The sequence below is a fragment of the Schistocerca nitens genome, chromosome 5 (genome assembly GCF_023898315.1).
Source record: "Schistocerca nitens isolate TAMUIC-IGC-003100 chromosome 5, iqSchNite1.1, whole genome shotgun sequence".
Taxonomy (NCBI): Eukaryota; Metazoa; Arthropoda; class Insecta; order Orthoptera; family Acrididae; genus Schistocerca; species Schistocerca nitens.
The window spans coordinates 674276937-674303313 of record NC_064618.1 but is presented as its reverse complement, the minus strand read 5'-3'; positions in this window follow the sequence as shown (position 1 = coordinate 674303313).

The window sequence follows — 26377 nt, the reverse complement described above, 5'->3', positions numbered from 1 at the left end:
CTTTGTGGAAGTTTTCTTCAGTTTTGTGCATCAGCGTGCTGTTTAATAGTGGTAGTGTGGCTTTTACACATATTTTTTGTCAGTGGTGGCTTGTCCAAGCGGTCTTCTCGTCGGGCCGTTTTCTGCTCCCTCCGTTCATTCGGGGCGCCCCGGGGTTTACGAGCAGTGAAAATCCGGTGCTTGCTTGTCAGTCCCTGCACCGGTCCCTTCTGCTTCTGGCGTTCGGTGTCCTGTCATGTCTCTGCAGCGTTACGTCTTCTGTCCCAGCAGGGTTCCACTTAGCGGGCAGATTTATTGCTCACTCTATGAGGGCGCTCTGTTGGTCTCACTGTCTTTTCCTTTCTCTCAACGCTTCTGCCTTGTAGGAATCGTGTCTTGCTAATTACGTCCTTTTCTTTCTTGATACTTCTCGCATTGCAACTTGTGGGTCATTGCATCTCGTCCTTGCTGGAGTTTTTTACAATGGTTATTACAAAAAGTTTTACTTATAACCATCTAACATATGTCTAGTACCTACATTGTTTTACGCCCTCTTAAAAGCTTTACAAATTTTGGCGCCCTTTCCATGTTACAATTCTAAGATATTTTTAGTCTTAACTTCTACAAAAATCCTCAAATTCGTTTTATTTTTTATTTTTGTGTAGTGTTGTGGTGTATAGCATTTTAGTATTTCATGCTGTTAGACTATCTACGCTTTATCCCTTCACCTTAATCTATGGTACTATTGGTGTTATTTTTGTTTTTGTTTTTATTGAAACTACTTTCTTTTTCCCACCTTCCGCTCTCTTCATTCTTCTTTCTCCTGACGATCTTATCTGCAACATAATCTTGAAATATTGTGCTGATCATTTACCAGTAATAAAATTAATCTTCAAACTTTTTGATATGGCTCACATGGTGAAGTCCTAAGGTTTTGCCTGTTTTTGGGTTCATTAGTTCCACTGCATTATCATGAGCAATTCGCCTAATTATGACAGGTCCTTTGTATGCAGCATTAAACTTATGTATTTTGTGTTTTTGTTTGCCGGAGAGATGGTGTGTTTTTATAAAATACTTTCTGGCCTACTGAGAATGTTCTTTTAATTGCTGTTCTATCTCCTCTTTCTTTTCTTTTAATGGCTGCCTTTCTGATGTTGGAGAGTGCTGTTGCTATGACTTGTTTGTGCTGTCTACGTGGTACAATAGGAAATCTAACATTTTCTCTGGTTATGTTTGGGGGTTCAATATTTTTAAGTACAGTAACTGGAGGTAGTAGTGTAGTGCTATAGGGCATTTCATTTATTACTTCTTGAAGATCTTTAAGGTATATATCCCAAGTGTTGTGTCTTTTGCCTGCATATAATCGGCATAAAGTGCCTATGTCCTTCATATATTGTTCTGCTGGATTTATGCTAGGTTTGTACTTAGATATGTAGATGGGTTTTATTTTGTGTTGTTTTAACGTGTTCTGCCATTGCACTGATTTGTATTGTGGGCCATTATCCAAAATTATTCGTTCCACTCGGCCTACTTGTCTGAGAAAATCTTGTCTAAATGCTTTACTTATAGTAAGACCTGTTGCCCGTTTTAATGGTGTCAAGGTAACATATTTAGAAGTAAGTTCCAAAACGACAAATATGAAAATATATCAATTTTTTGTGTGTGAGAGGGGCCCCATCAAAACTGTTGCAGCTATTTGTTTTAATCTTTTAGGCATTATTGGAAACATAGGTGGTTTGGTTTGGAAAGTGACATGTTTAGCCCTCATACATGTTTTGCAGTTGACTAATACTGTTCTAATTCGTCTTTCCATATTAGGAAAATGGCTTGTTTGTTTTATTTTTAAAAAGCATTTCTTTGGTCCAAAGTGGCCATTACTTAAATGTGTACTTATTAATTAGTTCATCTGGGATATAAATTAACCATTCATTCGTTGCAACATTTCGTCTAAAAAATAAAACGTTGCTTTTTACGAGATAGTGCTGTCGAATGTCTGGAAAATCCTTACTTCTCCACTTGTGTTTGATTCCTAGTATTTCGGGATCCTTGTCCTGTTCTTTGCCTATGTTTTTCAATGCTGTCGTAATGTAGTTTTCGAAAGGTACTTGTTTCATATAGTACATTGTAAGCAGGTCTTCTGCTGCTTCCAAACCTATGTTATTGGATGCACCCTGTGGACATCGTGATAAAGCATCTGCTAATACATTCGCTGGTCCTGGTATGTGTGTAATAGTGAAGTCGAATTCTTGTAGTATTAACATCCATCTGGCTAACCTCCCATGAGTTAGTTTGGCGGATAATAGAAATTCTAACGCTTTGTGGTCAGTGTATACTTTTTCTTCTGAATAGGAATATCGAAAACGTTGGAAGCCCCATACAATGACCAATGCTTCCAGCTCCGTGACTGAATAGTTTTTCTTGCTTTTTGTGAGTACCCGACTGGCAAATTCAATTGTTCTATATGATCTTAGCCCTGCCTGTTCGTATTCTTGGAATAAAACAACTCCTAAACCTGTTTTCGCGCTATGAGTGGCCATACAAAAATTTTGTGTTAGATCAGGATTTGCTAAAATCGGGGCTGTTGTTAGTGCGTTTTTCACTTTTAAAAATTCTTCATTGGCTTGTTGATCCCATACCCATGGCGTGTTTTTTCCAGTCAATGCACATAGGCGTGGTGTTGCGAGAGAGTCGATCCAAATAAATTTTTTATAGAATCTGGTGAGACCTAGAAATCCTCTGAGAGTTTTCTTATTACATGGAGTACAGAATTCTTTGATTGCCGTTAGTTTTTCTGGGTCGGGCATTACCCCGTTCTCGGAAATTATGTGTCCTAGAAATTTGACCTCTCGCCTTCCAAATTTGGATTTTGTTATATTTATTGTGACCCCATGCTCTTTCATGATCTGTAAAAACTGATTTAATGTGTCGTTGTGATGTTCCCAAGAGGGTTCTGCTATAATCACATCATCAACATAACAAGTAATTTTTTGTAAAATTTCAGGACTGAGTATAGTATTAAATCCCCTAATAAACGCTGCTGATGATATGTTTAAACCAAATGGCAATCGTCTCAACTGGTAACATCTATCGAATACGATAAATGCTGTAAATTTTCTACATTCTGGGGCCAGTTCTATTTGCCAGAAACTACTCCGTAAATCAACTGATTAAAATATCTTAGCACCGTGGAAGTTTTGTATCAATTCCTCTAATTTTTCTGGGCCATCTGTCTCAGTGATTATGATTGTGTTGACCGGTCTGGAATCAAGCACTAACCTGATGCACCCATCTCGTTTTTGTACAATATGCAGCGGGCTGTTATATGTGGAGGTAGCTGGTTCAATAATATCGTCATCTAACATTTTAGCTATCTCCTGGAGCACTTTATTATTATGGGATTGTATAGGGTGGCACTCTAAATGGTTTGTGCTGTTTTACTTCAAACTTGTACTGAAAGTGCTTAATACAGCCAGTCTTAGGTAAAAATACCTCTGCTTTATCTCGTAAAGTACTCTCTGTTTCTCTTTTACTGTGTTCCGAAATACCTTGAACTTCTTGCAATTTTTCGTCGATTTCTTTATGGACTTCTAACATGAGTTGAGGCGATTCCCCCTTTTGTGCATACCATTCTAATTCTTTATCCTCTTTATCTCGCGTCATTCTTAATTGTTTGTTTATAACTGGTATTTCTTCTAATTTTAGCTTTTGCTCAAAGAGAAGTGTGAAATTCTCGAATGTTACGCTACCTTTCCCCATATCTATTATCGCTCGTCTCTCATTTAAAAAATCTGCACCTATAGTCAAATCTACAGTTAGTTTAGGTATAATCACGAAGTTGGCTTCGATCTTTTGACCTTGGCACGAAAGAGTTAACCTTGTTTGTCTCGTAACTTCCGCAGCATTGTTTCTAATAGGACCTCTTACTTTAATCTTACGTGTTTTCAGAACTGGCAATTCCTCATTGGCATTACACTGCATGAATAAATTTTCTGAGATCGCAGTCAGTTCACTTCCGCAATCAATTACAATATTGACTGGGAGATGCTTTACCATGGCCTTCACAATTGGTTGAATTTGCAAGGGTTGGTTCTGTTCTTCTTCTTCTTGCATCAACGAATCCTCCACTGAATCATACATGAGTCTTTTTAGGAATTTCCCTTGTGAATTCGAACTTTCTGTAGGATAAGCTTCGACTGCTACTTATCTCTCTTTTATTTCCTCTTCTCTATTTCTTCCTTCATTTACGCTTTCTTCAGCATCCTCTACTTTTTCCTCATCCTCGTCTGTGTTCTCCTTCTTCGTCGCTACTTCCACATAATCGCATCTAAATGCTCTAATTATCGCTTCATAACTTCCTTCATTATATACGTTGGGTTGTGTGACCACTCATAACTTATTTTCAACTTCTGTCGACTGCGCATTATCCTCATTGAATTCGCTTTCCCTGGTTTCCTTCTCAAATAGCTCTGCAATACTCATTACTTCGTCCTTTCCTCCTACATCCGTTGTGCATGCCTCTGGCAATTCATCTTCCTCGTCAGTATTCTCCCAATTAATTTCGTCCCAACACGATATTGTTATTTTCTAGCCGGCCGCGGTGGCCGTGCGGTTCTAGGCGCTGCAGTCCGGAACCGCGGGGCTGCTACGGTCGCAGGTTCGAATCCTGCCTCGGGCATGGATGTGTGTGATGTCCTTAGGTTAGTTAGGTTTAAGTAGTTGTAAGTTCTAGGGGACTGATGACCTACGATGTTAAGTCCCATTGTGCTCAGAGTCATTTGAATCATTTTTTTTTATATTTTCTTGTCTTCGTTTTCATCTGGTCACTGCGGATTTGTTTCTTCCTTCTTCTCTTCTCGTGATAAGATTTTTACCTCTCTGTTCAAGGTGCTGCAATTGTCCTGGGTCGGTGCGTCATTCTCTTTGGCATGGGCGCTTAGCTGTCAATTCGAACGTTTATCGGGGTTTGGTGGTCTTACCTCCACCTCTTCTATCTTTATTCTCTTTTCTTGTTCAGCTTGTTGATAGTGGTTTCTTTGTTGATAATTTATCGGTCTATTGGTTCTCCAGTACCCGTTCCAGTTGTCGTTATTCCCTCTGTAATAGTTGTTGCCGTTCCTGGTTGAATTATAGTTATTGCCATATTCTCTTCTAAATCCATAACCGGTTCTTTGTTGAAATCTATTGTCGTTTCTTAGTGCGAAGTTATCACATGGTTCGTAATTATTGTTTCTTCGTACTGTGTCTTGTGGATTCTACTGCTTTTTGCTTTCGTTTTCACGTGCGCTTCGTCTTTTTCTTGCGTCATCTTCCGAAAATATGAACTTTAGTTCCCTTAGAATACCTTTAAATGCGTCGACGTCATTGCCTCCGCGACCTACTAATGATTGCTGGTATTTCAATGGTAGCTTCATCGCGCATAATTTAATCAACTCTCTGTCACTGTATAGTACATCTAAGCATTGATTTTTCTTTGCCATTACTTCGAAAAATTTCATGGGAGTCTTCTCTCCTGAATTTTCAAAATATGGGTTCTGTAATAATTCGTACTTCACTCCGTTCTGTGCTTCGCTGGACCAATATCGTTAGAGAAACTTCTCTCTGAAATCTTCGTACGATCGGCATGTCGCTGCAACGTTCTGCACGGTTTCTGCGACTGTTCCTGACATGTGTGCACGTATAAAGTCTAATTTGTGTGCTAGCATCCAGTGTTCTGGTAATCCTACTCGGAATTGATCAATGAAAGTTCGTGGATGTAATGAGTTTCCTTCTCGAAAGTGTTGAAATTTTCTGACTGTGAGGAAATGATCGTTGTTGTACTTCGTCATACTTCCATATGAAATTCGCGATTCTTCGCCACTTTTGTTTCTGATCATTTCTCCCGTCGTTCTTTCCGGTTGTGGTAGATCCATTGGATATTGTCCACTGTAACTTTCGCCTACCCTTGCGTAGTATCGTTGGAGTGGTACGCAATAATTTTCTTCCATCGGCTGTGAACGTGTAGCTGAATGCATTGCACTGTACTCTTCGCCACCTAGCTTTCCGTTGTCACGTATTGGTTCGGTATCTTGTCTGGCTAACCGTGCCGCTTCATTGCACGATCCAAACTCTCTTGAAACATACATTTGTGGTGCCGTTTGTTCATCAAGAATTTCGAAACGTGTTTGTTGCTGTGCAGGCTGTCTGATTTCACGTATGTTACTTTCCGTCTGAGATTGGAATCGCAAATGGGTAATATCTTCGTTAATTGCTTGTTTTTCCGGTGCTGTTACAGATACGGATGTGGTTGCAGACTCTGTGCTTGTTCGATCCTGTTCACTACGCTCTTCAATGGTTTGCAACAACTCTGTTCGCAATTTCTGAAATTGTCGCTTCGTTTGCGCTTCTATTTTGACTATGCTGTTATCATATCTTTTCAGCGCTGCTTTTGTGATACGTTTGTGTAACGCACTGTTTTCAACAATTTCACGTGCTGTACCTGCTGCTTGTCTAGTAATTACGTTTATCTGTTTCTCTAGTTTCTTGACTTCTCCCTGGGTGTTGTTACGTAATGTTTTGATCTCGTCCTAAGTGTCATTACGCAATGTTTGTACGTCCGCTTGTACCTTGTCAGTGTCTGTTCTCAATTGATTGTGACCTGTTATTAAGTTTCCTATCACTTCTCGAGATTCTTTTGCCTCGTCTTCAATATGACTTAGGTGTAACTGAATTTTTTTGTTTTGTTCTTTAATCGCACGCATTTGTCTCGTGGTTTCTGCATTTTGTTTCGTCATTTCTGCATTCTGAATTTTAATTTGGTACGCTATGTCTTGATTTTGCCTTGTCATGGTTTCCGTAATTTGTTGTAATAATTCTGCCAGATTGGTGGGTCCTATTGCGTTTTCTTCCGACGTCCTACGCTCTGCGTTTTCGGCCAAGTGTTGGTTCGCAACCGATTGCATTGAACTGTGCTGTGACACGTTTCTGCTCGCATTCCTTGTACTCTGTGGTGAGGGAGCTCTGATTACTTGTACTATGGGTTCTACGTATTCAAGACGCAAGTTAGAATCCTCATCGCCTGTCTTTCTACTTTCCTGCTCCTCAGTCGTATGCTGACCTAGGTTTTCTGTGCCTTGGCGTACATTATCCTCGTTATGGTGCGTTATCTGTCCTATTTCTCGCGATACTGCATCGTCTGTTGTACTGTCCTCTATTCTCTGTCCATTTTCATGTTGGGTCTCTACCTCAATTCGGTCAAGGTCTCGATCTGCCATTGCTAATCTTTCCGAATCCCTTATTTTCTGTTTTAAAAGCAATTCACGCGCCCTACTTCGAGTCAACATGCGGTCATACGATCTCACTCGTTTCATAAACTTTTTGTTCACACGACTTGACAATCAATTTACTTACTTGTTGGGTCAGAACCAACTTGTCAACGATGTATCCGCCACTTGTGCGCTTGCATTGGAGAGAAAACTTAATTCTAACAATTTTTAAAATTCATAACTCAATTATGCTGTTGTCTCTGCTAGAATGTCTATCTATTGAATACTTTATTACTATCTATCGCTGCAGCTACTGTTTTCGACTATTTATAACGTTCAATTTTTTTTTTTAATTACGAAAATTTTTCAGCAGGATATTTTTCTGACCTAGTTACGCATGTGGTCGACCTTCAATCATGATATTTTACCATCCTGGCAGGGTCGCCATTTTCTAACATTCTGCATGGTGTCTGTTTGTTCTATATCGTGTCTCCCTACCACTTTTGCGCAACGACGCTCTGAGCGTGTTTTTTAGGGAATTAACTAGTTTGAACCTGGGACCTGTTGCTGGTAAGGAGACGCCATACCACACATGACATGGAGAATTCAGAAGAGTTCAGTGAGACTAGCGATGATATAACCAAATACTTAATGATTTCAGCGTCAGCTCCACTGCACTCCCTGTAAAAGAATCTTAATACTAACTAAATTTAGTGGAAGGGGTTCAAGGCGTTCCTATTTTTAGTTAACAGGTAAAATAACGTCGAAAAAGCAGTTAAGTTTATTATTGGAAATTTTATTCTACTCACAAAACATTGTTTATAAATTGCACTATTGATAAAAAGGAAATGTTTTAATACAGGATGGTAAAAACCAACTGCGTTCAACAAAAAAATGTGAACGAATATTCCCTGAATGGGTTTCCAAGTTCTGCAATGGATCGAAGGATGACCTATGCCATATCACATCTATAGTCTAGGTTTAAATTAAGTTTCACAAAAGAGAAAACCATCAAAATGGTCTACAGTGACCTTCAATTATCTTCAATTATTTATCTAACTTGTCGTAAATTACAGTGGCTGATGTGGCTTCTCAATAGCTATATAACAGAAAAATCATCGCGTTTCAGATTTTTACTTCAAGTGGCAAATGTGAACACCATGAGCTTTAATTGACGATCGACACTAGTATTACGCAAAAAGGGGTGTAACAGATGAGACTTCTGCAGTTCTGAGTGAAGCTTTATGCGCTGTTATGCAGCATCGCGTGCGTTCATTACCTTGTCGGTGTTCGTCAGGGGGCGGCGGGCAGCACAGCTCCGCTCACCTCGCCGTCTCGGAAGTAACTCCTATCTAACTTCTCCTTACTACAATTTACCGAAGTTGGTTTAAAAAAACTATCTGGATGTGTTTTCATCTGACCAATCAGGGTCTCAATGTTAACCTAAAGCTCCGCCTACAAAAATTCTGTTTGTCCAATGAGAAACGTTATACTTTTCGTGGTGGGGAAATGTTTTTTAAAGTTTGCAAAGTAACAGAGACGTGAAAAAGTCTCACGCTAAAACATGCGGCTGGGGTGGCCCTTTTTGTGTTATCGTAAGACCTATACTGTTCTTTTGGAGGGCTCTAGCTTTTAACATGGGCTGGGGGGTGGTCCTGACCTAACAGAGACGCGAAAAAGTCTCACGCTAAAACTTGCGGGAGGTGTGGTCCTAGCGGTTAGCTGGCGACGTGGGTGTCCGTCCGTCCCTTATCATAGGGCCTTCCAGCTTAACACGGTTCTGCTCTCGGCTTCTGTTCTCGTTTCTCCCCTCGGAACTGCGTCTGTCTCACGGTGGGAAGGTATGACATGCATTTAGGCATTCTTGTGTTAGTCTGTGGTATTCCATTTGCTCACTCGTTACTCGTATTACTTTGGTTAATTTAATGTCACGATTTATTCGGAGCTATGTGACATACTACTGGATTTGCTTATCATGTCAGGGTTTTCATGGAAGGTGTTGGATTTGCCTGACACCTTAAAAGCTGGGAACTGAGAACTAAGATTCTGGGTAATTCTTTTCTGGGCCGTCATCTTCGGCCACTGTCTGGTGCTGATCGTCGGATGCTAGCTGTTCAGGCGAATTCAAAGACGTCGTCACACGGGACAAGCTGGTTAAAGTGATTCTGCGCTGTCAGTGCTCTCAAGCGGCAGTTGTCGGTTTTATTTGGCTCGCAAATCACACAGTTTGTTTATAAAAACTAGTAAGGCGTGTTATGCCTCCATTGTACATACGCTAGTTATGTCGTTCTACATCTACATCTACATCCATACTCCGCAAGCCACCTGACGGTGTGTGTCGGAGGGTACCTTGAGTACCTCTATCGGTTCTGCCTTCTATTCCAGTCTCGTATTGTTCGTGGAAAGAAGGATTGTCGGTATGCCTCTGTGTGGGCTTTGATCTCTCTGATTTTATCCTCATGGTCTCTTCGCGAGATATACGTAGGAGGGAGCAATATACTGCTTGATTCCTCGGTGAAGGTGTGTTCTCGAAACTTCAGCAAAAGCCCATACCGAGCAACTGAGCGTCTCTCCTGCAGAGTCTTCCACAGGAGTTTATCTATCATCTCCGTAACGCTTTCGCGATTACTAAATGATCCTGTAACAAAGCGCGTTGCTCTCCGTTGGATTTTCTCTAGCTCTTCTATAAACCCTATCTGGTGCTTATCCCACACTGCTGAGCAGTATTCAAGCACTGGGCGAACAAGCGTACTGTAACCTACTTCCTTTGTTTTCGGATTGCATTTCCTTAGGATTCTTCCAATGATTCTCAGTCTGGCATCTGCTGTACCGATGGTCAACTTTATATGTTAATTCCATTTTAAATCACTCCTAATGCGTACTCCCAGATAATTTCTGGAATTAACTGCTTCCAGTTGCTGACCTGCTATATTGTAGCTAAATGATAAGGGATCTTTCTTTCTATGTATTCGCAGCACATTACACTTGTCTACATTGAGACAAGTATGCTTCTGGCTGAAGCATACACAAATAAAAACTTCAATATCCATGAACATGTAGTGAGACAGAAAGGAAAGATACATATACAGTAAATATGAACATGAGCTTTTGTAAGTTCACAAAATCGAACAAACTCACTCCTGACAGTGAGCACACTTGTATTTACTTAACTTGAAATATTACAGAAATTATTTCCATTAACTTATTGAGAAATACCCACAGACTTTTATAAAGGATGAAGGTGAAGAAAAAAAAAGTGTTTTTAGTGGTACGCGAACCTGCTACCTACTGTTCTGTACGTGCCGCACATAATAACTACGTTACACTGTAGTTGTGATGTGGCTGAATTTGTAATTTATGTTACGTTCTTGTGAAGGCTTTAATCACGCATATGTTATTAACTTACATTTAATTACAACAAATACTGTTGATAGCGATACTTTTTTGATGTATGTTCAATGTTCTAGTGCCTTAAAAACCTGTACTTTCATGACATGCAGTTATAACACCACAATAGCTAAAAAATAAATTCTCTAAGCGTCAATACGACGTTCCCCGTCATTTTATTACAGCAAATGGTACGAATAACGTTGCGTTCTTGAGAGATTCAATGTGCCGATGCTTAAAAATAAACACTGCAAGGCTACACTAATCTTGTAGTTTGATTTGAAAGACTACTGACGACTGCAGATTTACAACCCAGCAGTAGCCACTTTCACTTGTGGGCCTTCTACCTGTCTATCTGGCTACGCGTTTGCTAAATTAAATTTGACCTCTGACAGTGGTCGCTACTGCTAGCCTGCACTGCACTTTTATCGGAATGTGAAAGAAAAACTGAATGCTGAGAAATATTAATTAAAAGGTGGCACTGTCATTATTGATCATTACTGTACTCAATTAGTGATAGGTGATTAACTTATACCAACACGGGTTTAATTTTTTATAAAATGGCAAGAGTTTATTAATCATAAAATGGGACAAACAACACAAGTTAAATGAGATGACAAATAAATCATGAACCGTTGGCAACAGAAAAAGAAGCAACAAATAATTAGCGTTCCACTGGGTGGCTTTTGGTTGGTAAAGAGTAAGGTTTATCTGTGTAATTGGCTCAAAACATAGATAACGCAATCTAAAATTATCTGAGGCTGAATACTCTTTGATGAGTTTGTTCTACACAGAAGTTACACTACTTTGGTGTAGCTGAAGACAAGTGGCGAAACTGTGATTCTGTTTGCTCTAACAACTCGGAGTAGTAATCCTACTCCCCTTCCTCGAAGCATAGCCCCATCTTAGATGACGTTCGTGACACAAGCGTCGGCAGAGCAGCGACGTCCGGCAGTTGTGATTCATCATTATGGGCACGAAATATGTCAAGCTGCAGGCAAGCGATCTAGCAGACGGATTGCAGTCACCACCTTAGAAAGCCCCGAAATCTCGGCATACTTCAACAAATGACAGTCCCCTTTACCAGTCATACCACGGACCAATTTGACTCACTTATATGGCAGTTCACATCAAACGTCATTTTCCTCGGCGCAGCAAGTTGTCCGAGATGATAGACGTTCAGACTGTTGGCACAGCTAAGACTTCACCACAGGCTCCCCAGTCAAGACCATAGCCTCTGCAAAGTCATGCTCAGGACGAGTGTCCCAAGTGCAGACCATTCATAACAAGAGTCAAGACCAGAATTTCCTCTTCATACCGGAGTCTGAATCCGATGTGCTTTTCTCCATTCATCACCTTTGCATCAAAACTTGGTAAACTCGAAAAGTGCCACCTACAACTGTCCCCACAAGGTTTCCTGCCATCACAAGACTCCATGAGCGCCATGCCTCCCCTCTAGCTCATCTGCTCAACATCTGTACCAATTGTAACTAATATTATTATCACCGCTACAGAAGCAGCCAATTCCTGACTCATAAATTTCTGTGCAGGATAGAAAAGATGTTATGCTCCAGAATTGTGTTTTCCACAGAAACTTTAGGCAACATGTTTTGAGAGTTTTCGTTTAGTCCCAAGGTGAACAACACACTTATGACAGAGATCATTATCTTTACAGGCTAAATGTTGTAGCATGTCCGACTAGGTACGTCAGATAAACTGGGAGACGTGCATTTGTGTCCCAATATAGAAAATTTGAGAGCCGCCATAAATGTTACGTTCTGTCCTAAAATTCTTCTGAATTGCCGAGGCTTCCCAAGAAACTCAGAAGGCAGAGCGACGACACCACCTAAGGGCTGTGGCTGTAGCACCTCGTCCAAGGCAAACATGGAAAGTCGCAGATTTTTATGGACGCCAGCCAGCTCTATACACAATGGGCGTTAACGACATGGTCGAAATGCCTTGGCCAGGTGACCTACTTTCTCTCTTGTGCCCCTGTCCCTACCACGGCCAGGTAGTTCCAGGTAGGCTGTTTTTTTTTTTCTTCTGTTGTGCCGAAAGCATTGTCTACACTCCGTTGCAAGATATTGTTGGGACCAGTAAGTGCTTTGAGATGTTCCTCTCCCTAGCATCTGTAAATGGCTTTGAAGCCCCAAATGTCTACTGCAAGATTTACTGTTAAATAACCAAACCACCCGCTTTTTTTAACTGCAGAAAATGCTATTCAAAGGAGAGCAACCATTAAGGTCCCACATGCGTTAACTCTGTGCATGCTCACATCAACAACTAAATGGTTCAAATGGCTCTGAGCACTATGGGACTTAACTTCTGAGGTCATCAGTCCCCTAGAACTTAGAACTACTTAAACCTAACTAACCTAAGGACATCACACACATCCATGCCCGAGGCCAGGATTCGAACCTGTGACTGTAGCGGTCGCGCGGTTCCAGACTGTAGCGCCTACAACCGCTCGGCAACCCCGGCAGGCCATCAACAACTGCTCATGTTGATAACTTCCTGTTGTCCCTCAGAAAATGATGTCTGGGGAGTAAGAACGACATTAAAGAACAGCCTTGAATACGAAGTGAAAGTTATTTGCCTTTTATCAGCATGTATTAGTAGGGGCTTGAAATGAGAACGTGCTTTGTGTTTCACGTGACGAAATGGCTCCTCAACATGAAATGGCAGGAAGTGACATCACAGAACTCGTAGAGAGCAATGAAAACGTTAGCTGACTTGTCCCATGTGACAATGGCTGAAGGGTCGCAATTGCAGTAGTGCAATCCATAGTCTGTGCATCTCGTTACTTGCTTAATTTGACATGCATTTGTGTTGCTTAATTTGGTTATAATTTATGGCTTGTTGTAAGGTTAGCGTTGATTTCGCGAGTTGCCCATATAAGCTAATATTGTTTCGGTTACTCCATATAGCCTTTCACACTTTTTGGTACCGTGTGACTGTCTTAGCGTGATTATGTAATTTGACTTGCGTAGAACTGTTCTCGTCGTTCATTTTATTATTTTCCTCTTCTTCTTCCGGATTACCTAGAGCTGGCGCCGCTTCTCTGCACCCAGTCGCAATCGTCTTTTGTCTTGACTTTCCTCATGATCCGTGTTTCTTGATTGCATTGCCTCCTCAACATCATTTTGCCAGTTTCGTCGTTGGCGATCCTTTTTCTTCCGCTGGATGGTACACAGCGTAGTATATTATTTGGTAACCAATCTCTATTCATCCCATTCACGTGGACATACATCATCAGCCGTTTATGTTGGATGTCGTCACGGATTTCCCTGATCATTGTCATCCTTTGTCGGATTACGTTATTTCTTATCCTGCCCATTCTAGTTCAGGCTGAACTTCGTCTTAGTAATCCACTTCAATGGGAAGCAGTTTATGCGCCCCATTTTTGTTTCTTTTATTTTCTTTTTCTTTTACTAACGGCCGCGGCTTCTGCTTTGTACGAAACTACAATCTGCACTAAGGTCTTGTACATTCTCTCGTTCATTGTTCGTGTTATCATTTTATTCCATTGAACAGAGTACACTACCTTTTTTTGCAGTTCACCTTTATTAATCCTACTAGTGATTTCATCATTTCTTGTGCACTGTTTATTAAATAATACCCCATTATAATTTGTGTCTCCTATACCTTACTCTTTCTGTGTTATTTAATTGTAATTTCGTAATAGTGTTTGGCAATCTTTGATCGAACACTGTATCCTTCAGCTTTTCCCACAGTTTGTGGGTGGGTACATTATTCTATGCTTTCTCTATGTTAATCAGTTCAACGTGCGTCTCCAGTCCAACTTTTGTGCCTTTTTCACGTAGTAGTTTTATTGTGAAGATGTTGTCCATTACCGCTCTTTCACCTCGCAATCAACTTGTTTCTTTCTTTACCAGGTCTTTCCGTGCCTTCGAGTACAGCCTTCCCATTAAAGAGATCACTGTCACTTCCCTATAATTAATTGGATCATTACGTGATTCTTTATTATGCACTGGTCTTATGTGATGTGTTTTCCATTCCCATGGAACATCATTTCCCCTTAACACTCTTTCAAAAACCCTCCTTTGCACATCTAAAACTTTCGGTGGCCCAGACTTTACCAGCTCTGGATATATTGATCCATATCCTGGTGCCTGCTTTATATTACGGCTTCTCACAGCCTACTGAAGAACATTTATATCTAAACGCCCTAATTGCTTCTGTTGGAGCCTCACTTCACATTTATGTGAAGATTCAGACCGATTTTCCTGGAATAAATCCTTATAATACGTTGTCCATAGACCATGACTAATACACTCCTGGAAATGGAAAAAAGAACACATTGACACCGGTGTGTCAGACCCACCATACTTGCTCCGGACACTGCGAGAGGGCTGTACAAGCAATGATCACACGCACGGCACAGCGGACACACCAGGAACCGCGGTGTTGGCCGTCGAATGGCGCTAGCTGCGCAGCATTTGTGCACCGCCGCCGTCAGTGTCAGCCAGTTTGCCGTGGCATACGGAGCTCCATCGCAGTCTTTAACACTGGTAGCATGCCGCGACAGCGTGGATGTGAACCGTATGTGCAGTTGACGGACTTTGAGCGAGGGCGTATAGTGGGCATGCGGGAGGCCGGGTGGATGTACCGCCGAATTGCTCAACACGTGGGGCGTGAGGTCTCCACAGTACATCGATGTTGTCGCCAGTGGTCGGCGGAAGGTGCACGTGCCCGTCGACCTGGGACCGGACCGCAGCGACGCACGGATGCACGCCAAGACCGTAGGATCCTACGCAGTGCCGTAGGGGACCGCACCGCCACTTCCCAGCAAATTAGGGACACTGTTGCTCCTGGGGTATCGGCGAGGACCATTCGCAACCGTCTCCATGAAGCTGGGCTACGGTCCCGCACACCGTTAGGCCGTCTTCCGCTCACGCCCCAACATCGTGCAGCCCGCCTCCAGTGGTGTCGCGACAGGCGTGAATGGAGGGACGAATGGAGACGTGTCGTCTTCAGCGATGAGAGTCGCTTCTGCCTTGGTGCCAATGATGGTCGTATGCGTGTTTGGCGCCGTGCAGGTGAGCGCCACAATCAGGACTGCATACGACCGAGGCTCACAGGGCTAACACCCGGCATCATGGTGTGGGGAGCGATCTCCTACACTGGCCGTACACCACTGGTGATCGTCGAGGGGACACTGAATAGTGCACGGTACATCCAAACCGTCATCGAACCCATCGTTCTACCATTCCTAGACCGGCAAGGGAACTTGCTGTTCCAACAGGACAATGCACGTCCGCATGTATCCCGTGCCACCCAACGTGCTCTAGAAGGTGTAAGTCAACTACCCCGGCCAGCAAGATCTCCGGATCTGTCCCCCATTGAGCATGTTTGGCACTGGATGAGGCGTCGTCTCACGCGGTCTGCACGTCCAGCACGAACGCTGGTCCAACTGAGGCGCCAGGTGGAAATGGCATGGCAAGCCGTTCCACAGGACTACATCCAGCATCTCTACGATCGTCTCCATGGGAGAATAGCAGCCTGCATTGCTGCGAAAGGTGGATATACACTGTACTAGTGCCGACATTGTGCATGCTCTGTTGCCTGTGTCTATGTGCCTGTGGTTCTGTCAGTGTGATCATGTGATGTATCTGACCCCAGGAATGTGTCAATAAAGTTTCCCCTTCCTGGGACAATGAATTCACGGTGTTCTTATTTCAATTTCCAGGAGTGTATTATAATGATAAAACTTTCCATTGATTGACAATTGCATTGACTTCTTTGTTCTCGATGCCTCAGCATTACGAGTCCCACCAGTAATCGTCGCTACATACTCACATCTTTCTTCCTGTGCTTTGCTTTTCTTTTTTAACAGTTCTCTTTTTACTTCTTTGATTGTGACCTATGTATATACCTTTATTCTGTCATTCACATTCAGGAATGTCAAATAAGATTCTTTTTTCCTTTCAATCATGTCTGCCGTTTCTACATCCCACCGAACTGGTTTCACCTTCTTCTCACATTTGCCAAGTGGTGCATTTGCGCCCTCATCCATAGTCTTCTTTATACGTTCATACTCCTCTTCTACTATTCTCTCTGCGGTCTCCAATTTGTTTACCAGTCGATGTTGGTAAAAGTGCTTAGTACTATTTTCTTTTATACCTTATGATCTCAATCTGGTCAGCATACTGCGCCCTCTTCTGTTCGCCACTAGTCTTGAAAGCATAAGGTACATAATTTTACATTCCACCAGATGACAGTCATTTCCATAACTTGTCCCTCTTTCAATTCTAACATCCCGAATTTTTAAGTTGGACTTTTGCCTCAAGATTAGGTAATCAGTAACTGATTTCAGCCCTTTTGTATGGTTATACCATGTAAATTTATGTATATCCTTGTGAGCAAAGAATGTATTTTTTGCTCATAAGTCGTACTGCTCTAGAAAATCCACCAATCTTTTCACATTCTCATTCATAGCATCCTCACTACACATCCCAGTAGCCTTACTATTTGTTTCTTTTCCTCGTCTACTATTAAAATATCCTGCCAGTATCAATTCACGGCCACTTGGAACGGCTTCCATGGTCTCTATGAGTATCTTAAAAATCACGGCCACTTGGAGCGGCTTCCATGGTCTCAATCAGCATTACAAATATTCTGTTACCCTCGGTATCTAATAGATACCGGTATCTAATAGAATCTGTCGAAAATCTTCGTTCACCTCCAATAGCGAATTTTCAGAACAGGCATAAACTCCCGTTGTCATTATTGCATGTATGTTTATAGCTCTCATGCTACCCTTAGTGAAACTTTCGTTAGCAGATTCTTACTATAATGACCCTACGTAATGTTATATGATTACCATATTCCGGCTGCGAGTACCAGCGATGATGCGCTACCGTATTTTGATGCGACAACGCTCACCGTAATTTGATGCGACAACGCTCTTTGCTCTGACGACAACGCTCTTTGCTGGAAAAAAGAGGAGCATGTATGTTTTCTTGTAATTGTTGTAAATAAGTATTGCCGATTGGACATTGTGTTTTTGTTAGAGATAAGTTTGCATGTAGAAGTAATTTGAAGTGCAGAGTTCAACATGTAGGTCATCGCAAATTTCAAGAATAAAAATTGAATTTCTTGACGAAAAGAAGGTAAATATCTTTACGAACCTTTACTCGACGTTAGATCCTCGGACATTCATAAAAAACTATTAGTGCATTTAGCAATACAGTGCATAGCGATTTCTTCGCGAATTAATAATATTGGGTGATCTGCTACTATCACGGTCCGAACTACGCGCAATATTTCGCCGTCATCTTATATGTTCAAGACGTTCCCTAAGCGACCAGTTTCTTAGTCAGAAAACAGTATACTGCTACTGTTGTTCAACCTTATCATTCTGAAAGTGTTTCCAGGAACGAAAATCTTACGGCGACTGTGAATATTGTAGCTGATAAGGGAGACGGCGTCTTTATAGCGAGTTGTAGCAGTTTTCTCCGACTTTGGCTGGCGTTCTCTGAGAACCGGAGAAGCAGAAACCTTCGGTCGCCAACTCATCCTGTACATAACCTGTTGTCTCCTTACAGCAGCCACGAAGAAAACACATTCACCGATAGTCAATTTTTTTCACAGAGTGTTTGTATTAGACAGGTAAAAAGCTTCAATATGTATGTATTCGAGAGTTTTTTAATGCAGTACTTGTCTTATCTTTGTCAAAGACAAAAAGTCGAAGAGAAGGTTAATTAATCAATAATTTTTTACGACGTAGAAGAGTTCATTTTACCATAAGGTTACATGTTTTGACCACCGTTTGTTTAGAATGATAGATACTCCTTCTCTCGCCCTACTGCTCTTGTCCATTCCACTAAATTAATCCCCGAACTCCAGTGGATATTCACAACCAGTAACTTTCTTTTTTGTCTCGGAAAGTACAGCTGCATCAATGTTGTGCTGTCTTATATCGATATTGTTGTTTATTACGGATGTCTTATATATTTCAGATACCAAAATACAGGCCATTTTCATTTCAGTTGAGGAATTCTATTAAAACCATTCGAGAAAACCGAGGCATATCGCTGGGTATTTTAGCTGGCTGTCTTTTTTTGTAGATGGGTAGCTGGCCATTGTACAACTACCATCCTAGAAGAACAGGATTTTTAATCAGGATTTTCTTTCCCTAGGAAGATTGGCTTCACCACGCCTCAGAGTTCTTCCTACCCTTTGATGAAGAAAACGGCAAATGAAAGACTAGGGGTAGCAAGAGGGTCCGAGTTACTTAGTTCACTCATCGGCTCTTGCGGATAAGTAAAGTTATAGGAATGACAGGCTGTTGTGGGGCACGCTTCGTTTGGTTTCTTAGCCAGGACCTATTCGGGAAAGGTGACCCTACCAGCAGCTAAGCTACCACAAACATAGGCCTCGCCTCACCGGAGCATGCAAACCACACTGCCTGCATGGACAGTTCTACGTTAAGGCCGTGTCCCCTGGGGAGGTTGTTTTATTGTGATTTATGCCAGTCATTAGAGCAAATAAATAACTGCTAAACTCAGTTTTTCTCCTAGATAGGCGATGTATTACATAGAAATATGACATACTATGCACTGATCAGCCAGAACATAATGGTTACTAACCTATTATTGACATAAGAACGTCCAAGTGATAGCAGAGTCACAAGGCGACGAATGACTGCTAGTCAGACACACGTTCTGTGCACGTAGTACCAGTGAACTTGCTCTTCGTGTGTACGATAGGGAAAGAGCATCTATCTGAGTTTGACGGAGGACAGATTGTGATGGCCGGGAGGATCGGCACGAGCATTTCGGAAACTGCACGACTTGATGGTGTTCGAGGAATGCTGTCGTGAGTGTCTTCAGCACGTGGCGAAACCAAGGAGAAACCACATCCAGACGTCCTGGGATTGTTCGGCCACCATCTTTCAGGTGTCGGCCGTTGCAGGCTGGGCAGGCTGGTAAAACAGCACTTCAATGCTGGACAGAGTACAAATGTGTCTGAACAGACAGTGCACCAAATACTCCAAACAATTGGCCTCAGCAGCCACTCATGCATGAACCACTGTTAACATCACGACCTCGGCACCTACGACGGAAATGGCACTTGACCATCGGTACTGGACGTTGGTTCAATGGCAGAGTGTTGCATTATCTGATGAATCCAGATGCCTTCTTTACCATGCCGACGGGATGGCGCGAATCCGTCGTCTTTCATTGAAACAGCTTCTTGACACCTATACGGCGGGACGGAGACAAGCTGGCAGCGGCTCCATTATACTCTGCGAAAAATTCAGTTGGGCATCCGTGGGTCGAGTGCAGCTCGTGAAAGGCACCATGACGAACAAGGAGCATCGTACACTGATTTCGTACATTCTTTCACGACGATCATGTTTCCCTTCGGCAGCGGCATTTTTCAGCAAGCTAATGGGCCGTCACTAGGTCAGGATTGTGTTGGTGTTAGCCCTCCAACGCGGCAGATCTGAATGCGATCTAACACATCTGGAATGTACTCGAACGTGGCGTCACAGCTCATTGTCCCTCCGCCGGAATTTACGGAAATTAGGTGACTTGTGTTTGCAGATGTGTCCCTCCAGCGACCTGCCAAGACCTCATTGCTTCCAAGCCACGGCACGTCGCCGTTGTTATCCGTGCCCAAGGTGGATATACCGGCTATTAGATACGTGGTCGTGATGTTTTTCCTCATCAGTGTTTACGCAGTAGGTTCACTTCACGGTGTCGGCGTTTTCCTTGTGCAAAAGTACAAGTATAATTTACTCACTATTTTGTGAACGTAAAACATTTCAATTGCTTATCTCGCATAAGCAACATTTAGTTTTACTTGTTATCCTGTGGAAACAACGAGCACTACACTCGCTCGTCTTATATTGCTACAAGTTCGTTTCATTAGATAAGTGGTGGTAACTTCCAACAGAACACACCAAACTGTTCGCAAACTGTGAAATGATGATCCTCGGTGATACTCTTGACCTCCAGAGAAGCAAATTTAAATCTCGTTTCCACTGCAAATATTTTCGAAAGGTCTAAAACCCGAAAGTGTGCCCGTACCTGCAGCAGACATATGATATTAGTTTGCAATTTATACTCGTAGGGGGGGGGGGGGGGGCTGGGGGGCGTGGTAGGAGGAGGCTCACACTGAAATTTTATACTAGTCGATCCTTAATAGAAGATTATCGTCACTGTTAGGTGAACTTCCATTCCCCAATTTCGTCTGGGCTATCCTCTTCACTTTCTTCCTGGGGGATTACTCTCTTGGGCCACTTTTCCAAAATCCTATTCTAATGTGTGCGTATCATCTGAACCATTTTTTAATTACTCTCGTCAATTACAATATCTATTCTCTCTCTTATTCTTGAGAGTTGTTACCTAATACTTTTTATTTCCCCACAGCAGCATGTTTAGCGTTTCATTTCGATGCTCTTATTTTATTTACATTTTGTTTGTAGTTTGCCACATTTTTGACCATATGTCCTCATTCTCCCACCCCTTGTTTTCTATATTCGTCTCTTGGTACTCCTAACTCGTTTTCGCAACCGTGGACGCTAACTTACACATATAGGGTGTCACACAACATGGAAAGAATACGTAACCGTGGTCTAGGGGTAGCGTCCTTGATTCGTAATCTAAACGTCTTTGGTCCCGGGTTCGATTCCCGCCACTGCCTAAATTTTGATAAATAATCAGCATTGGCGGCCGAAGACTTCCAGCATAAGAAGTCAGCCTCATTCTGCCAACGGCCTTGTCAAAGAGGATGGAGGAGCGGATAGAGGTTCAGGGAACTCTCTTGTCCTAGGGGTGGGGAAATTGCCCCTAAAGGCGGAAGAATCAGCAATGATCAACGACATGAGGATGCAGAAGGCAATGGAAACCACTGCATTAAAGACACGTAACGTGTATCCACAGGACATGTGGCCTGTAATTGAAGAAGTGTCATGATGATCTCTCCATTGGCAAAAGATTCCGGAATAGTGCCCCATTCGGATCTCCGGGAGGGGACTGCCAAGGGGGAGGTTACCATGAGAAAAAGATTGAATAATCAACGAAAGGATAACGTTCTACGACTCGGGGCCTGGAATGTCAGAAGCTTGAACGTGGTAGGGAAACTAGAAAATCTGAAAAGGGAAATGCAAAGGCTCACTCTAGATATAGTAGGGGTCAGTGAAATGAAGTGGAAGGAAGACAAGGATTTCTGGTCAGATGAGTATCGTGTAATATCAACAGCAGCAGAAAATGGTGTAACAGGTGTAGGATTCGTTATGAATAGGAAGGTAGGGTAGAGGGTGTGTTACTGTGAACAGTTCAGTGACCGGGTTGTTCTAATCAGAATCGACAGCAGACCAACACCGACAACGATAGTTCAGGTATACATGCCGACGTCGCAAGCTGAAGATGAACAGATAGAGAAAGTGTATGAGGATATTGAAAGGGTAATGCAGTATGTAAAGGGGGACGAAAATCTAATAGTCATGGGCGACTGGAATGCAGTTGTAGGGGAAGGAGTAGAAGAAAAGGTTACAGGAGAATATGGGCTTGGGACGAGGAATGAAAGAGGAGAAAGAATAATTGAATTCTGTAACAAGTCCCAGCTGGTAATAGCGAATACCCTGTTGAAGAACACAAGAGGAGGAGGTATACTTGGAAAAGGCCGGGAGATACGGAAAGATTTCAATTAGATTACATCATGGTCAGACAGAGATTCCGAAATCAAATACTGGATTGTAAGGCGTACCCAGGAGCAGATATAGACTCAGATCACAATATAGTAGTGATGAAGAGTAGGCTGAAGTTCAAGATATTAGTCAGGAAGAATCAACACGCAAAGAAGTGGGATACGGAAGTACTAAGGAATGACGAGATACATTTGAAGTTCTCTAACGCTATAGATACAGCAATAAGGAATAGCGCAGTAGGCAGTACAGTTGAAGAGGAATGGTCATCTCTAAAAAGGGCCATCACAGAAGTTGGGAAGGAAAACGTAGGTACAAAGAAGGTAGCTGCGAAGAAACCATGGGTAACAGAAGAAATACTTCAGTTGATTGATGAAAGGAGGAAGTACAAGCATGTTCCTTGTGGAAAATCAGGAATACAGAAATACAAGTCGCTGAGGAATGAAATAAATAGGAAGTGCAGGGAAGCTAAGACGAAATGGCTGCAGGAAAAATGTGAAGACATCGAAAAAGATATGATTGTCGGAAGGACAGACTTAGCATACAGGAAAGTCAAAACAACCTTTGGTGACATTAAAAGCAGCGGTGGTAACATTAAGAGTGCAACGGGAATTCCACTGTTAAATGCAGAGGAGAGAGCAGATAGGTGGAAAGAATACATTGAAAGCCTCTATGAGGGTGAAGATTTGTCTGGTGTGATAGAAGAAGAAACAGGAGTCGATTTAGAAGAGATAGGGGATCCAGTATTAGAATCGGAATTTAAAAGAGCTTTGGAGGACTTACGGTCAAATAAGGCAGAAGGGATAGATAACATTCCATCAGAATTTCTAAAATCATTGGGGGAAGTGGCAACAAAACGACTATTCACGTTGGTGTGTAGAATATATGAGTCTGGCGACATACCATCTGACTTTCGGAAAAGCATCATCCACACAATTCCGAAGACGGCAAGAGCTGACAAGTGCGAGAATTATCGCACAATCAGCTTAACAGCTCATCCATCGAAGCTACTTACAAGAATAATATACAGAAGAATGGAAAAGAAAATTGAGAATGCGCTATGTGACGATCAGTTTCGCTTTAGGAAAAGTAAAGGGACGAGAGAGGCAATTCTGACGTTACGGCTAATAATGGAAGCAAGGCTAAAGAAAAATCAAGACACTTTCATAGGATTTGTCGATCTGGAAAAAGCGTTCGACAATATAAAATGGTGCAAGCTGTTCGAGATTCTGAACAAAGTAGGGGTAAGCTATAGGGAGAGACGGGTCATATACAATATGTACAACAACCAAGAGGGAATAATAAGAGTGGACGATCAAGAACGAAGTGCTCGTATTAAGAAGGGTGTAAGACAAAGCTGTAGCCTTTCGCTCCTACTCTTCAATCTGTACATCGAGGAAGCAATGATGGAAATAAAAGAAAGGTTCAGGAGTGGAATTAAAATACAAAGTGAAAGGATATCAATGATACGATTCGCTGATGACATTGCTATCCTGAGTGAAAGTGAAGAAGAATTAAATGATCTGCTGATCGGAATGAACAGTCTAATGAGTACACAGTATGGTTTGAGAGTAAATCGGAGAAAGATGAAGGTAATGAGAAGTAGTAGAAATGAGAACAGCGAGAAACTTAACATCAGGATTGATGGTCACGAAGTCAATGAAGTTAAGGAATTCTGCTACCTAGGCAGTAAAATAACCAATGACGGACGGAGCAAGGAGGACATCAAAAGCAGACTCGCTATGGCAAAATGGCATTTCTGGCCAAGAGAAGTCTATTAATGTCAAATACCGGCCTTAATTTGAGGAAGAAATTTCGAAGGATGTACGTCTGGAGTACAGCATTGTATGGTGGTGAAACACGGACGGTGGGAAAACCGGAACAGAAGAGAATCTAAGCATTTGAGATGTGGTGCTATAGACGAATGTTGAAAATTAGGTGGACTGATAAGGTAAGGAATGAGGATGTTCTACGCAGAATCGGAGAGGAAAGGAATATGTGGAAAACACAGATAAGGAGAAGGGACAGGATGATAGGACATCTGCTAAGACATGAGGGAATGACTTCCATGGTACTAGAGGGAGCTGTAGAGGGCAAAAACTGTAGAGGAAGACAGAGATTGGAATACGTCAAGCAAATAATTGAGGACGTAGGTTGCAAGTGTTACTCTGAGATGAAGAGGTTAGCACAGGAAAGAAATTCGTGGCGGGCCGCGTCAAACCAGTCAGTAGCCAATTTTTGAATGGCAGAGGGAGGAGAGATAAAGAATTCGCACCAATATCCTGGATTAAACTCCAGTCCTCTCCCAAGCATCTAACAGTGTGCGAGCATGTGACGCTATTGATGGTGAACCGTCCGTCGGAAGAAGACGGTTAAACTCGGCTACACCCTTTGTGGTATTGAGTGGAGTAGGCTGTGCAAGGACGTCCATACTCGGGGACATGGAGCAGCCGCCCCCTCCCCTTCCCCTAGCTCTCAGGGAAAGAAAAAAATATATTGTAGCCAGTTTCTTTCTCCCTTTTTGTTTCTCCAAGAAAATGATTTGAAAGTCGGATCTATGCAGATTATTAACAGAATCAGAACTGGAATTTTTAATGCTATTTACAAGTCACCATTTCCTTCAAAATATTAAATATACTCCATACGTCCATCCCTAGTCCCCCGCCCCCTACAAACTATCCTATGGGTACCCGTGAGGCGGTGTACTGCTTCCGGATTTTGCCCTCTTCCTTGTGTCATAATCATAAAACACAAACGTGACACCACGCTGTACAGTCACCTACACTGAATATATACACTTAAGACAGAACTCTCACCTTAACCATCTCTGTTTACGTTAATCTTGGTTCAGTAAAATACCATATTCAGTGCCGCAGCACGTGTTGAGCAGTGAAAAATGTGTCGTAGGAGCATTAAATATTAAGTGATCAGAAGTAATATAAAAAACCACTAAGAAATGTGTACTTCATCAGCATATTCCGTCGTGTTTAGGGGGAGCAGTTGTGGATTTTCCTTGTATTGAAGTTTTCTGGTCCCTTCTAATCAGTGTAGTACATAGTTGTTCTGCTTCCGCAAATATCTCTCTCATTCGTTTTAAAAATTATTTCCTTTAAATTTCGTGTAAAATCATTGTTAATATTTTCGAAATGAATGTAGTTTCCACGTTCGCTAGCAAAGTTTCATTATATATTTTTGTAACCGAGGAAATGTACACATGAGCAGTTTCAAGTATTACGACATAACGTTCACCTGCTTTCGCTCTGTTCTGAATGTAATTTGCATGTCACATAGGTGGCTGGTCACGATTAGTGTTTAACATTTACTGGAAATACACCCACAGGGAAGACACGTATTTCCCGTCGACGGACTGGTTTTTGATACATTTTAACTGAAGCAGTCGTCTCAAAAAAGGAAAAAAATAGCCAAAAGCAAACTGGATGAATTTTATTTTGTGTTAACATAAAGACAAAAAGGGAGAGCATTTGTTATACTATGATTCAGACATCGTCGCATTACAAAAGCAAAGGCTTGTGAGTTGGCTAGAGAAAGCAGTATTCAAGCAGAATGAGTCTCTCTGGTATTGTGAAGTGCATGCCTATCTCGAAAGTTTCTTTTGAAAATGAGAAGCAGATAAACGAAAAAAGGAAAGAAAACTTGGACTGTGTCGACAGCAGCCGCAGCTCCTAGCAGTGAAAGAGGCCGAAGAGCTAAAATGAAGTAACTGTGCCGTTGTGCCGAGAAGAACTCGCAGATTCGGATGAAATAAGTTTGCTTACATAAGAGAATGAGGCTGAAACAGAAAGTTACTCGATTTTCCAAAGGAAAGAATGGTTTGTTAAACACTCGGCGACGCATCTAATTTCTCTTGTTGATTTTAAATTCAACTTTTTGTGTAAACGAGACTTTTTAACCACATGATTCTCATTGTCCTCTGGTGTGCAAGTTCTTCAACTTTCATTTCAACAGAGGCACATTTAAATGCTTTGTGTACTGCTATGATTTAAGTGCATATATTGTGATAGACACTTTGTGCGCTCTTTTAACATTTACATCTATATCTACTCTGTAATTCACAATTAAGTGCCTGGCAGAG